We start from the raw sequence: 17,269 nt of genomic DNA, 5'->3' as shown, positions 1-17,269 counted from the left end.
ACAAGGTATCAAACCTAACTAAAGGCCGAAAGTTCGTTAATCAATTGAGCGAATACTATTTAAAACGAATCGACTTTTCCGATGCATATACGAAACATACCTTATCGTTTGGATTTTACGAGCGCATTAATTGAAATTATTACAGCAATATCGCTCACTTCCAAACCCAAGTATCTTTGGGACTTAGCCGGATATAGCAACTCGCACAAATGCCTTTGGGTCTTAGCCCGGATATAGTCACTAGCATAAATGCCTTCGGGATTTAGCCCGGATATAATCACTAGCACAAATGCCTTCGGGATTTAGCCCGGATATAATCACTAGCACAAATGCCTTCGGGACTTAGCCCGGGTATAGTAACTTGCACAAATGCCTTCGGGACTTAGCCCAGATATCATCCGAATAATCAAGCACATGTACCAAATAATCATGACACATCCATATTGCATTATCATGATTAGAATTCAAACACAAGACGCTTATCAACCATTTTCATTTTCGGCTCAATAGCCACATACAAAGAGCATGATTTCGATTTGCTTTATGACATGATCTCTATACACATTCGGCTACCTGTCATAGGTATAAACTAATCACCTCAATATATAATTCAAGTAGAACCATTATATCACCGTTTAATTGTTATGCTTACATGTCATGACTTAATCAAATCATAAACTAAGTTCCATTATTCGAAAACTTACCTCGGATGTTGTCAAACGATTTCAACGGCTATTCGATCACTTTTTCCTTTCCCTTATCCAACTTTGACCCCACTTGCTCTTGAGCTAAATAAGTATAAATAGAGACGTTTAATATTTCGATCAATAGTGTTTACTTATTATTCGCATTCGGTAATCAAATATCCATCTCATTTTAATATATTATCATTACCACAATAAACCTACCGATTTCATAACTAATATATGTTCATACACAAATGTTACTTTGACCAAATGCTCTTGTAATTAAAGTAATGACTTATCAGTCGACCATCAAAACCAAATGACCTTATATTACTAGATATACATGCACCCACATACATAAGCTCAATAATCATAATATAACATCATGTAATTATATCATGTATGTGGCCGAATATACTTGGTGATACATACCCAAACAAAAATCAAATTCCAAATTTTTATTCATTTGCCCCCTAACCGAATACACTCACCAAGTTCACAAACACTCTTCAACGATTTCTTTTCTTTAGTCAAACACATAATTTTCCATCTCAAAATTTATTTTCCTACCAATTTAACTTACTCCGAGGTTGAATGCTACTTTAGCATTTAGCTTATATTCTCTTCGTTATTAAGTAATTGTTCATAGCTCAACTAGCATCCATTTTCGATTTAACACAAAATTCATAACCGAATGTTGTTTATCTTAAGCTATTATTATATTATCAAAATTGAATTAATTAAACTCATATTAGCACTATCAAAACCAAAATCTATGTCTAGCATTACTCAAGGTTTATACTAAAAGAAATCCATTACAAAGCCGAATTTGTTCAAATAACTCAACAATTCCACATTCATCTATTTCATGTACAAATACTAACACTTAAGTATTAACTAGTTCAACTTCAAATAACCACAAAAAAATAACAATCTAACCCCTTAATTTCTACTATGGCCGAAAGCTTAAGACACTACCCAACTCAAAATTTTGTCATGGGTTAAGCAAAGAACTTAAGAACTAACTCAAAATATACTAAAATTTTCAAGAATTAGCATGAACTACTCACCTTATTTTGAGTTCAAGATCACCGAATGCTCTTGTTCTTTTCTTTCTTTAGAATCGGCTAGGAAGAAACATGGATGAAGACTTTGTTTCTTTCACCCATTTTCTTCCTTTAATTATCATTTCTTTATTTTATTACATCATCCATACTAATATGGCATCTAGATAATTAAAGTTAATAGAAAATTCACCTTTGATTATATAATTTGTAGCATTGCCGGCCACTACCTATAGTTTGGCTAATTTGACATGCAAGTACAAGCACTTTCCCACATATATTAATAGGCCACTTTAGCACTTGCCTAGCACATTTCTAAATTGTCTCACATAAGTCCCTACTAATAAATTTCACATATACCGACCAAATTAAAGTATGAAACTTTCACACATGCATTTACTCACATCATAAACACAGAATATAACTTTTAATTATTTATAAGACCCAGTTTCGTGGTCCCAAAACCACTTTCCGACTAGGGTCAGTTTAGGGCTGTCATATATTACATATGCCAAATAAGCTTCATAAGCCTTTCTCAAATATCTCTGAGCCGACATTGAAGAAATCACACTAGATAATGCTTCTGATTTGCCTGATTCAACCTGCCGAATTTTACCACTTTCAAATTTTAATTCTATAACCTTTTCTTTGCAATTTACTATAGCATCATGCAATGTCAACCAATCCATACCCAAAATAACATCAAATTCATCAAACTACAACAACATCAAGTCGGCAGGAATGTAATGACCCCGAATCATTAAAGGACATTTCTTGCATACTTTATCAACTATCACACATTTGCCTAATGGATTCGGCACTCTAATCATAAATTCTGTGTACTCACCAGGTATATTCATACTAGATACCAATTTCATGCGCACAAATCAACGAGTAGAACCGGGATCAACCAAAGTAATAACATTAACATCATAAAGAGAAAATATACCAGTAATCATGTCAGGTGACGAAGCATCTTCACGTGCTTTTATGGCATAAGTTCTAGCTGGAGCCCTTGCTTCAGGTTTAGCTGCTGAATCTTTGACTACATTCTTGCTACTACTTCATTTCTAGCTTTTCTCGAATATCTTCCCCTCGAGTCTGCACCACTAGTTTTTACACTCTGAAATTTTTCTTTCTCAACTCTCTTTGGGTAGTCTTTAATAAAATGATCCGAAGAACAACACCGAAAACAGTCATTCGCTCTACACGGGCCAAAATGATTTCTACCACACCGCTGGCACTCGGGCTTAGCAAATCTCGAATTCCAAACACTAGCCACGGAAGTGACCCACATTTTTCTTCTCAGAATTTCCATATAATTGTCCGGCCGAAACCTGACAACGAGGATTCAAATTTCTAGATTTTTTGGATTGCTGTGAGAATGAACTGCTCATCGATCTTTTCTTCCAATTTTTAGTCTCAGCCTCTACTTTTTTCTTCTCTTTGAATAGTTCTTCAGCCTTGCAAGCTCCATCAACAAGTACTACCATTTCTTCTAATTCGAGAATCGCAACAAATACTTTAATGTCTTCATTGAGTCCGTCTTCAAATCGTCTACACATTTTAGACTCTGTAGGAATATATTCTCTAGCATACTTACTCAACCTGACGAACTCCCTTTCGTATTCAGTAACTGTCATGTTCCCCTGCGTCAATTCAAGAAACTCCTTACTCTTTTGATCAACAAATCTTTCATTGATGTATTTCTCCCGAAATTCTTCTTGAAAGAACTCCCAAGTTACTTTCTCTTTCGGTACTACTGAAATCAATGTCTTCCACCAATGATAGGCTAAATCCCTCAACAACGATATAGCAGATTTCAAGCATTCCTTAGGTGTACAAGACAATTCATCAAATACCTGAATAGAATTCTCAAGCCAAAACTCAGCTTTCTCGGCATCATCATCAACATTTGCCCTGAATTCTTCGGCCCCTTGCTTACGAATTCTGTCAACTGGATTTCTATGAAATTTTATCATATCTACACCTTGAGACATCGGGGGTACAGTTTGAGGAATCGGGGGAGGTTGTGCATTCGGGTTCGTACGAACAAACTCAGTATACCAGGCATTCATCATCTGGAGAAAGGCTTCCCGAGCCCCTTCTCCTCCTCCTTGACCAACAGTAGGAGGTGGATTTTCAGTTGGCATCACCCCTTCAGCCAGAGCTGGTGCATTACTCTCTACATCATTAGCCACAGCTGGATCGGGATCCATTTACTATAAAAAAATCATTTAAAAGGTCAAAAGTTGTCACACTATCACAATATATATACGGCATGTATAGCAAAACCTGTACATACAACACGTTAGTCTGAGAACCGACTAAACTTGCTCTGATACCACCAAATGTAACGCCCCAGTACCCGAGACCGTCAGCGGAGTCGAGTACAAGGTGTTGCTAAACTTAATTCATTAATTAAACAACTTAAACAATTTATTTTAGAATTTCCAGACAAGCTGGCTAACTGCATTACAGTCGTTTAAAAATTCATATCTCGAGTTCCGAAAGTTGAAATTAAGATCCATAAATTTTCCCTAAATCTAGACTCATATATATATCTACTAATTGTTCTATAGAATTTTTGGTCGAGCTAATTAGTACAGTTTATTGATTAAAGTCTCCCCTGTTTCAGGGTTCGACTACTCTGACCTCTATGTATTACGAATTAGATATCTCCCTGTACAGAGTTTCAATGATTATGCCGTTTATTTCTTATAAACCTAGACTCAATAAGGACTCTATACATATAAAACATAACTTCTAATTATTTTTTTCCAATTTATGGTGAATTTTTAAATTCAAAATAGGGGATTCAGAGACCACTCTAACCCTATTCCACTAAAACTTAAGTATCTCATAAATATAACTCATTTACCTGTTTTGTTCCATCTATATGAAAATAGACTCATCAAGCTTCGATTTCACAACTTATTCATACTTTTATTCCAATTCTACTATTTTTAGGGATTTTTCAAATTTATGTCACTGCTGCTGTCTAATTCTATTTTGTGGCCAATTTTACCTTTCCAAGGATTTTCATGGTTTAGTTAAAACATAAAACATTCATGTTATCATATATAAACTTGATTAGCCATTCCAATAGCTAATCATTTACAAACCCTTTTCTTACCAAACCATAACCATATCATATGATTATTTACACAAAGTGAGTATATTGCTATACATGCCACACTCAAAAATATACAAGTCATTTTACCAATTTAGGTCTTCGGATAGTGTGAGCGAGCCTTCGACCTATCCCGATTCTCAAGCTGACTTGTCAAAACTACAATGAAGGAAAAGGAGGGAGTAAGCATAAATGCTTAGTAAGTTCACATGCAAATAACAAGTAACATAATCATGCCATTCAATATAAACATTATTTGCATAAACAACACCAAGACATTCATGTTACATTTGCATTTAATATGTTACTACAATTTCATCATACTAAGTTCTCAACCCGAGGGTTTAAACACATACCTGTCAAATTTTCTTATTCACCACACTTACCAACATGTCACCTTCATATTAGGCATTCTCCTTATTCTATTAGAGATCTCCCGTTGAACACATCGGAATGTGATTTTGGATACACGGATAATGTGCACATAAGTGCTATACTCATAGCTAAACAAGCTCAATAGCTTTTGAAATCTATGTAGCCAAGCTACCATGTAACTCGCCCATAAACGAACTCGGACTCAACTCAACGAGCTCAGGCGTTCGCATCCATATGTGAACTCGGACTCAACTCAACGTCTTCGAACACCTAGTTGCATCTCACGAACTCAGACTCAACTCAATGAGTTTGGAACTCAACCATCCTAGTGACATGTCACTTGTACCCTGATCTATTCCCAAGGTTCAAACAAGATTCTTTCAATTACACATTTTGATCGCCTTCTTCGAAATGCAGAAACCGATACTTGCTAACATCTCATACTTATCAAGTTGTTCGCATAATTTGCATATCACGAAATAATAATTCACAAAACATCATATTTCATGATAATAAGTATAATTTCATATAAATAACATTAAATCACTTAAAATAAAAATTATGCTACCTTATTTACACATGAACTTACCTCGATGCAAAATATTAGCAATCGAGCCTATTCCTCGTAAACTTTGTTTTTCCCTCGATTGCGACTAGAATCTTGTTTCTCTTGATCTATAATGCCAAATTAATTTATCTAATACATTCATTCATCAAAATAGCCCCTCATACGAACTTTGGCAAAATTACCATTTTGCCCGTAAACTTTCACACATTTACACTTTTTTCCCAAGGCTCGTAAATTAAACCTCATCCTATTTTCTTTTGTTTTATGACATGTTGATCATTTTTCCCTTCTATGGAAACATCAAATTCACACTCTAACATGTACTTATGAATATTAGGTATTTTTACAGATTAATCCCTTTTACTCGTTTTCTCTTAAAACCGAGTAGCACAAGTTGTCTAGCATAATTTAAAACCTCATATTCTATCATAAAACACCAAAATACACAAATTTCACCTATGGGTATTTTTCCATATATGAACCTTAGGTTGAATTATTGCTAGCATAAGCTAAATCGAGCTACCGGGATTTCAAAAACATAAAAATCATTAAAAACGGGCATAGAAATCACTTACAATCAAGGCTTAAAAGTGTTGAAACCCTAGCTATGGTGGAGAGCAAAATTTGGCAGCAAGTTATGGAAAACGTGATCATTTTTGTGTTATTTTTCCCATAATATCCAAATGACCAAAATGCCCTTCGTTACTAAACTTTCAAAATTGCCATCCATGTCCAATTTTTGTCTATAAACTTAGAAATTGGTCAAATTGCTATTTAAGATCTCCTCATTAATATTCCAAAGCAATTTCATACTAAAAACTTCTAGAATGCAAGTTTTGCAAATTATTCGATTTAGTCCCTAATTTCAACTTCAACACTTTAAGCAGAGAATTTCGTCACGAAATTTTCACACAATCATGCAATCATATCATAAACCTCAAAATAATTATAAAATAATTATTTCTATCTCGGATTTGTAGTCATGAAACCACTATTCTGATTAGGCCCTAATTCGGGATATTATAACTCTCCCCCTTTAAGGATTTTCGTCCTCAAAAATCTTACCGGTAAACAGGTGTGGGTATTGATTTCTCATGGTTTCCTCAGGTTCCCATGTAGTCTCTTCTACCCCGTATTTTTTCCACAATACTTTCACGAGAGTGACTCTTTTATTTCTTAGTTGCTTGACCCCTCGAGCTAAAATCTTAATCGGTTCTTCTTCGTAAGTCATATCCGGTTGTAGCTCAATTTCTATCGGTGAAGTTATATGTGAAGGATTCGAACGATACCGACGTAGCATAGATACGTGGAACACATCATGCATCTTTTGTAATTCAGATGGCAATGCTAACCGATAAGCTACTGGTCAAACTTTTTCAATTACTTCATACGGTCCAATAAAACGCGGACTTAACTTGCCCTTCCGTCCAAATCTAAGAACTTTCTTCCATGGAGATACTTTTAAAAATACCTTATCACCAACTTGAAACTCAATTTCCTTTCGTTCCAAATACGCATAAGATTTCTGTCTATCCGAAGCAGTTTTCAAACAATCTCAAATCACTTTCACTTTTTCTTCAGTTTCTTTTATTAGATCAACTCCATAAATCTGATTTTCCTTGAGTTCAGTCCAATACAGTGACATTCGACATTTACGATCATACAATGCTTCATAAGGTGCCATCTTCAAACTCATCTGATAACTATTATTATAAGCAAATTCTATTAATGGTAAGTATCTTTCCCAACTGCCTTGAAATTTCAATACACAACATCTGAGCATTTCTTCAAGAATCTGAATCACTCTCTCTGACTGTCCATCAGTTTGTGGATGAAAGGTAGTGCTGAAATTTAACTTCGTACCTAATGCCTCTTGCAACTTTTGTCAAAACCGCGAAGTAAATCTCGGATCTCTATCTGAAATGATTGAAAAAAGTATTCCGTGAAGTCTAACAATCTCACTGATATACAATTTAGCCAACTTATTAAGAGCATAATCTATACGTACCGGAATAAAATGAGCCGATTTTGTCAATCTGTCAACTATTACCCAAATGGCATTTTTCTTCCCCATAGTTAACGGCAACCCTCAAACAAAATCCATAGTAATCCGATCCCATTTCCATTCAGGAACCATAATAGGCTGGAGTAGTCCCAAAGGTACTTGGTGTTCAGCTTTCACTTGTTGACAAATTAAGCACTTTGATACAAACTCAGAGATATCTCTTTTCATTTTGCTCTACCAATACATTTTCTTCAAGTCATTATACATTTTCGTACTGCCCAGGTGAACCGCCAAACACCCATTCTGTGCTTCATGCAAAATCTTTTGAATCAACTCATCATTTTTTGGTACACAAATCTGGTTTTTAAACATCAAGCAACCATCAGAACCGATTCTGAAATCTGACCTCGTATCAACCTCACATTGTTTTCTTTTGGCTTGCAAATCTTCATCGCTTTTCTGAGCTTCACAAATCTCCTGTAAAAACATCGGTCTTACTCTTAACTCTGCTAAAATCGAACCATCATCTAATACCTTTAACTGAGTATTCACAGCTCTCAAAGCAAATAGCAACTTTCTGCTCAAAGCATCGGCAACCACATTCACTTTTCCCGGATGATAGTCAATAACAAGCTCATAATCCTTCAATAACTCCAACTATCTTCGCTGTTTCAAATTCCAGTCTTTCTGTGACATCAAGTACTTAAGACTTTCTGGTCGGTATATACTTGGCACTTTTCACCATACAGATAATGTCGCCAAATCTTCAAAGCAAACACTATAGCAGCCAATTCCAAATCATGAGTCAGATAATTCCTTTCCTGAGATTTTAACCTCCTCGAAGCATAAGCCACCACTTTTCCTTCTTGCATAAGTACACACCTAAGCCATTTCGAGAAGCATCACTATACACTACAAATTCTTTACCTGATTCGGGTTGTACCAACACTGGTGCTTCAGTTAATAACTTTTTCAATTCTTCCAAACTCAGTTGACATTCTTCCGTCCACTCAAATTTAACATCCTTTCGGAGTAGTCTAGTCATAGGAGCAGCAATTATAGAAAATCCATTTACAAACCGCCGATAATACCCAGCTAGCCCCAAGAAACTACTAACTTCGGTTACATTTGTCGGTGGTTTCCAATCAACAATGGCTGAAATTTTACTAGGATCAACCCGTATACCATCACCTGAAACAATGTGACCTAAAAATCCAACTTCCCGAAGCCAAAATTAACTTTTACTAAACTTGGGATATAACTGCTTATTTCTAAAAGTTTTCAAAACTATCTTCAAGTGCTCGGCATGCGTTGTCTCATCTTTCGAATAAATTAAGATGTCATCTATAAATACCACAACAAATTTGTCCAAGTATGGCTGAAATATGCGATTCATCAAATCCATAAACACAACAGGAGCATTTGTTAACCCGAATGGCTTAACTAAAAATTCATAATGACGGTACCTTGTTCTAAAAGCAGTTTTAGGCACATCCGACTCTTTTACTCGTAGCTGGTAGTACCTAGATCTCAAGTCAATCTTTGAAAACCATGTCGCTTCTTTCAACCGATCAAACAAATCATCAATTCTCGGCAACGGGTACTTGTTCTTGATTGTCAGCTTGTTTAATTGTCGATAGTCAACACACAATCTCATAGAACCGTCCTTCTTTTTCACAAATAACACGGGAGCACCCCAAGGTGAAAAACTCAGTCTCACAAAGCCTTTGTCAATCAACTCTTGCAATTGCGACTTTAATTATTTCAACTCTGCTGGTGCCATTCTATACGGAGCAATCGAGATCGGAGCTGTTCCCGGTATCAACTCAATACCAAATTCTACTTCCCTAAGTGGAGGCAAACCCAGCAACTCTTCTGGAAATACATCCGCAAATTCACACACAATTTGCATTGATTCAACTTTCTTTTCAATTTCTTTTGTATTAATTACATATGCCAAATAAGCTTCATAACCCTTCCTCAAATATCTCTGAGCCGACATTGAAGAAATCACACTAGATAATGCTTCTGATTTGCCTGATTCAACCCGTAGAATTTTACCACTTTCACACTTTAAATCTATAACCTTTTCTTTGTAATTTACTATAGCATCATGCAATGTCAACCAATCCATACCCAAAATAACATCAAATTCATAAAACGACAACAACATCAAGTCGGCCGAAAAGTAATGACCCCGAATCATTAAAGGACATTTCCTGCATACTTTATCAACTATCACACATTTGCCTAATGGATTCGACACTCTAATCATAAATTCGGTGTACTCAACAGGTATATTTATACTAGACACCAATTTCATGCACACATATGAATGAGTAGAACCGTGATAAACCAAAGCAATAACATTAACATCATAAAGAGAAAATAAACCAGTAATCACGTCGGGTGATGAAGCATCGTCACGTGCTTTTATGGCATAAGTTCTAGCTGGAGCCCTTGCTTCAGGTTTATCTGCTGAATCTCTGACTACATTCTTGCTACTTGCTTTATTTCCAGCTTTTCTCGAATATCTTCCCCTCGAGTCTGCACCCCCAGCTTTTACACTTTGAAAATTTTCTTTCTCAACTCTCTCTGGGCAGTCTCTAATAAAATGATCCGGAGAACCACACCGAAAACATTCATTCGCTCTACACGGGCCAAAATAATTTCTACCACACCGTGGCACTCGGGCTTAGCAAATCTTAATTTCCCCACACTAGCCGCGGAAGTAGTCTGATATTTAAGACCCACATTTTGCTTCTTAGAATTTCCATATGATTGTCCGGCCAAAACCTGAGAACGAAGATTCATATTTCTAGATTTTCTAGATTGCTATGAGAATGAAGTGCTCATCGATCTTTTCTTCCAATTTCTAGTCTCAGCCTCTACTTTTTTCTTCTCTTTGAATAGTTCTTCAGCCTTGCAAGCTCCATCAACAAGTACTACCATTTCTTTTAATTCGAGAATCCCAACAAATACTTTAATGTCTTTATTGAGTCCATCTTCAAATCGTCTACACATTTTAGCCTCTGTAGGAATACATTCTCTAGCATACTTACTCAACCTGACGAACTCCCTTTCGTATTCAGTAACTGTCATGTTCCTCTGCTTCAATTCAAGAAACTTTTTACGCTTTTGATCAACAAATCTTTCACTGATGTATTTCTTACGTAGTTCTTCTTGAAAGAACTCCCAAGTTACTTTCTCTTTCGGTACTACTGAAATCAATGTCTTCCACCAACAATAGGATGAATCCCTCAACAATGATATAGCACATTTCAAGCATTCCTCAGGTGTACAAGACAATTCATCAAATACCTGAATAGAATTCTCAAGCCAAAACTCTGTTCGCTCGGCATCATCATCAACATTTGCCCTGAATTCTTCAGACCCTTGCTTATGGATTCTGTCAACTAGAGTTCTATGAAATTTCATCAGATCTATACCTTGAGGCATCGGGGATACAGGTTGAGGAATCGGGAGAGGTGGGGGAGGTTGTGCATTCGGGTTCGTACGAACGAACTCATTATACCAGGCATTCATCATCTAGAGAAAGGCTTCCCGAGCCCTTTTTCCTCCTCCTTGACCAACAGTAGGAGGTTGATTTTCAGTTGGCACCACCCCTTCAGCCGGAGCTGGTGCATTACTCTCTACATCATCAGCCACAGCTAGATCGGGATCCATTTACTATAAAAAAATCTTTTAAAAGGTCAAAAGTTGTCACACTATCATAATATATATATGTACGGCATGTATAGCAAAACCCGTACATACAACACATTAGTTTGAGAACCGACTAAAATTACTCTGATACCACCAAATGTAACGTCCCAGTACCCGAGACCGTCAGCGGAGTCGAGTACGAGGTGTTACTAAACTTAATTCATTAATTAAACATCTTAAACAATTTATTTTAGAATTTCCAAACAAGCTGGCTAACTGCGTAACAGTCGCTTAAAAATTCATATCTCGAGTTTCAAAACTCGAAATTAAGATACGTAAATTTTCCCTAAAACTATACTCATATATATATATCTACGAATTGTTTTAAATAATTTTTGGTATAGCTAATTACTACAGTTTATTGATTAAAGTCTCCTCTATTTCAGGGTCTGACTACTCTGACCTCTATGTATTACAAATCAGATATCTCCCTGTACAGAGTTTTAATGATTATTCTGTTTATTTCTCATAAACCTAGGCTCAATAAGGAATCTATACATATAAAACATGACTTCTAATTATTTTTTTAAAATTTATGGTGAATTTTTAAATTCAGAATAGGGGATTTAGAGACCACTCTAACCCTGTTCCACCAAAACTTAAATATCTCATAAAATATAAATCATTTGCCTATTTTGTTCCATCCATATGAAAATAGACTCATCAACCTTAAATTTCATAACTTATTCATACTTTTATTCCAACTATACTATTTTTCGTGATTTTACAAATTCACGTCACTACTACTGTCTGATTCTGTTTTGTGGCCAATTTTACCTTTCCAAGGATTTTCATGGTTTTGTTAAGACATAAAACATTCATGTTATAAACTTGATTATCCATTCCAATAGCTAATCATTTACAAACCCTTTTCTTACCAAACCATAACCATATCATATGATCATTTACACAAAGTGAGTATATTGCTATACATGCCACACTCAAAATATACAAGCCATTTCACCAATTTAGGTCTTCAGATAGTGTGAGCGAGCCTTCGACCTATCCCGATTCTCAAGCCGGCTTGTCAAAACTATAATGAAGGAAAAGGAGGGAGTAAGCATAAATGCTTAGTATATGACACCCCTAATCTGACCCTAGTCTGAAAGTGGTTTTGGGACCGCGAAACCGAGTCATAAAAATAATTAACAGTCATATTCGATGCTTATTATATGTGAATATGAATGTGTGGAACTTTCATACTTTAATTTTATCATTTGTATGCGAAATTATTAAATAGGACTTATGTGAGAAAATTTAGAAATGTGTTAGGCAAATGTTGAAGTAACTTATTAATGCATGTTATAAGAATGCTTGGACTTGCATGTCAAATAACCCCTTTTGCTAGTAGTGGCCGGCCAAGATGATGGACTCATATTAAAATATGTATTAATTTTAGTTAAATGGTTTTATACTTTAAATAAAAATAAGGAAATTTGGTGATGAAAACAAAGTTCTGTCTTTGTTCAACTTGGCCGAATAGAAGAAAGAAAGGAGGGGAGGAATTTCGGTCACTTGAATCTTTAGGGAGGTTAGTATATTGTGTTAAATTTGTGAAATGTTTACTTGTTTTAGGTAAATTATCATGGTTCTTGCTTAGCCCATGCTAAAATTTTCAATAATGATGGGTGAATGGAGCATTCGGTTATGGTTATAAAGGAAGGAATTTTGATTGTTTTATTTGAATTTTGATGATGAATGTGTTGAGGAAAGAAATGGGTCTTTCTAAAAACATGAATGGTTAATGCTTATACTAGTAATAGCCGAAATAAAGATGCTTGATGTCATGAATAAATGTTGTTTATATGTTTTGAATTGAGTAAAATTTGATGTTTAATCACTTAAGGATTCGGCATTGTTTAAGATAATTTATTAAAATGTGAATTTTGAATATTATGAGTATTGGGATGTAAGTATATGTGTGTGCTCAGTCATAGGAGTTTGCTATGAAATTTTGTTTGGTTGAGTAAAGAATGGCCGAATGAACTATAGGCTAGGGTGGATAAATTTTTGTACATAAGTAGTGGGTGTTAAGGTTAGTAGGTTGGCTTAATTCTTGTATTAGAAATCTATTTGAGAAATTAGATAGGCTTTGAATGGTTGAAGTAATGAAATTAGAAACTTATGAACTTGATTTAAATACTTTAAATTATGGTAGTTAAATGGAATAGAAAGGATCTATTCGGCCATGGAGGTTAAACACATTGTTAAATTGTTGAATATATGCTTTGGTTGTTAATGAATATTCGGTCTTGGTATGAATCTCATTAATAACATTTAGTTATTGGATTTGGTATAAAATACTTATTGAAATGGTGGAATTGGATGACTTACTTATGGATTTTAGTTATGAGAGTCTTTTGTAGGTAGAGCTAGAGGGTTTAAAGGGTGGTGTTTTAAAATAAACATGTATATGGGCCCTATGTATGTACCTTGTAATTTTATTGTAAACTTTTGGTTTAACTTGTATCATATTAATTACTAAAATACTAGCTTGTGTGGAAAATTTTGTGTATGTTTTTATGTGCCGAATGTGAGTTAAAAAAAAATGGAGCTCACTATGTGTATCATGGTCAACCCTTGATAACTAATATGTCTTGATTCGTAAATTGAGTTAAAAGATTATATATGTTCGATCTAGCCTAAGCTAGGCTTGACTTGTAACATAGTAATGATTGACTGAACGTATATGTGTGAGATAGTGAGGATAATTGTATTTCTTGCTTTGATTAAGTGAAGTATATGAAGTTGATATACTTAATTTACTTAATTAAGCTTAAGAGCACATAGGGACAACTTCGGATAAGGTGAAAGCTAAAGTGACGAAATAGCCGACCCGTAACTACTCAAAAAGATACTAGGTAAGTTCTTAAGTATTTGAGTTTGATTCCTTTGTAAGTTTTAAGTTTTAAAACGGGATGAATATGAATTATGTATATACGTTAAGGACAATGACTTTTCTAAATGACGACATATATGATATTATGTTTTAAATATGTGACTGAGAACTTTACAGAGTAAATTTTATAAATCTGCTAGGGACAGCAGCAGTAGCGTGTTTTGGAAAAATTACCATAAATTGTGGGAGTTGAGTTAAAGGCTGAATAAATTATGTAATTAAAGCTTGACGCGTCTAGTTCCGTATAAAAGAAATCGTGTAAGTAAAGGGGTTTTCGATAATGAGATTTTCAAAGTTGTGTGGGACAGAGTCAGAATGGCTCCAAAATCCCCTGTTCAGTATTTGGAAAATCATTATAAATCGTACAAAAATGATTATAAGATAAAATTATATGCTTAGACTCCTTAATGAGTCTAGTTTCAAAAAAAAAATAAACGAAAACATATTTTGAATTCTGTACAATGAGAAATTAAATTCTTAGTGAAGAGTAGTCAGAGTAGTCAAGCAGTAAAATAGGGGAAACTTTAAGAAAAATATGATATTCATTGGCCAAACTAAAAATTCTTAAAATTTTGTGGATAGAGGATATACGAGTCTATTTTCCTGGAAAATTAACGGCACATAATTTGGAATTTTTTAGCCCCAGTTACAAATAATTTAACGACTGGTACTCAGGAAAACAGCTTGTAGAGAATTTGTGGTTATGTTGTAAACATGGATAAAACTTGTTTTAGTTGCTCATAAGCTATTGATTAAACCCATACGTGAATTCTAAATTGTGATATTATAAAATGATATATGAGTGTTAGATGGATCTTTGATATTAAAATTTGTGAAATTGTAAGTTTATAAGTATTCAAATATGAAATGATAGTATGGCTTGAAATTGAATTATTCATCAGAAAATGATAGATGTAGATTCAGCCAAGCCAAAGTGTATACATGAAAGTATATGTGGTATGTGAAGTATATTTGGATAATTGTGATGTGAATACATGAAAATTTATATTTTGATTTAGGATTTTATGTGATGAATGTGAATGTGGATATATGAGATAAGGCCGAATGGAAAATGTGATGAATGTGAACATGCATATATGTGATAAGGCCGAATGGCCAATGTGATGAATGTGAACATGCATATGTGTGATAAGGCCGAATGGCCAATGTGATGAATGTGAACATGCGTAGTGTGGTAAGGCCGAATGGCCAATGTGATGAATGTGAACATGCATATATGTGATAAGGTCGAATGGCCAATGTGATGAATGTGAACATGCATATATGTGACAAGGCAGAATGGCCAATGTGATGAACGTGGAAGTGTATATATGTGGTAAAGCCGAATGGCTAATACGAAATGTGTATGAGATGGATATGAAGTAAAGCCGAATGGCTAATGCGAAACGTGTATAAGATGGACATGCGGTAAAGCCAAATGGCTAATGTGAGATATGTATGAGATGTGTATATATATTGTGGCCAAATGACAAACAGCGGGAGGTGTGTTTTATTAGATATTTGATGAGGTAAATGAAATTACAAATATGATAGTCAATGTGAATGTTGTAACATGTGAATAAATATGCATGAAACTCTATGATGTAAACCCAGGATTAAAGACCAGATGACCATATGTGGTGACTATGTCTGGGTTAAGACCCGTTGACTCGTGTGGAGATTTCATCTGAGCTAAAGGTCTCGGTGATAATCCGAGTAGAGTTTAAAGCTATAAGACTTCGCAATAAGAATTACTTATAAATATATTTAATACGAAAGGTTAAACAGGTATGTACTCCAAGTTTATATGTGAGCTTGATTTGAACTAAATCATAAGGTAGTTATGTGATGCATACGTGAGCAATCTATGAGACTATTCCTATGATTATGTGACATTGGATCAATGTGAGAGGTTATGTGAAATTATACAATATATCTATGTCACATGAGCTCACTTTTATGTGAAAGTTTATCTGCCTATTGTATATGATGAGATGTGCATATTCGGTAAAGGGATGGTATGCCCGAAGGAAGAGTGAAATAAAAATATGAACAACTATGTTATAATTTGATTGTTATCTGTTGACACTGCTTAAAACTTACTAAGCATTGTAATGCTTACTCCGTTTACTTTGTTTCCTCTGTTTTATAGATCTTGTTTGGAAGCTACAGACTCAGGGATCGTCAGCAACTAGTCACACTATCAATATCCACTGCTTGTTACTGTTATGTTTTGAATTATTTTATGGCATGTATAGAATAGACCAGTGGCTGAAGAATATTTTGGTTAATTTATATAAGCCATGCGAAAATGGCATCTTTTGAATGTGTACTTATAGAAGTTTAAATTTGTATCCCTGACTGTCTTTAGTATTTATCTAAAGGAATGTTCTTAAAAAAAATTTACTGTTCTGATATGAGTTTCAAGTCTGGTAATGCCCCTTCACCTATTCTAGCGACGGATACGGGATAGGGGTGTTACATAGTAAGTTCACATGCAAATAACAAGTAACATAATCATGCCATTCAACATAAACATTATTTGCCTAAACAACACCAAGACATTCATGTTACATTTGCATTTAATATCTTACTACAATTTCATCATACTAAGTTCTCAACCCGAGGGTTTAAACACATACCTGTCAAATTTTCTTATTCATCACACTTACTAACATGTCACCTTCGTATTAGGCATTCTCCTAATTCTATTAAAGATCTCCCGTTGAACACATTGGAATATGATTTTGGCTACACGGATAATGTGCACATAAGTGCTATACTCATAGCTAAACAAGCTCAATAGCTTTTGA

The sequence above is a fragment of the Gossypium hirsutum genome, chromosome A10, assembly GCF_007990345.1.
Source record: "Gossypium hirsutum isolate 1008001.06 chromosome A10, Gossypium_hirsutum_v2.1, whole genome shotgun sequence".
Lineage (NCBI taxonomy): Eukaryota > Viridiplantae > Streptophyta > Magnoliopsida > Malvales > Malvaceae > Gossypium > Gossypium hirsutum.
The sequence above is the reverse complement of the archived record's forward strand: the minus strand, read 5'-3'. Positions refer to the sequence as shown.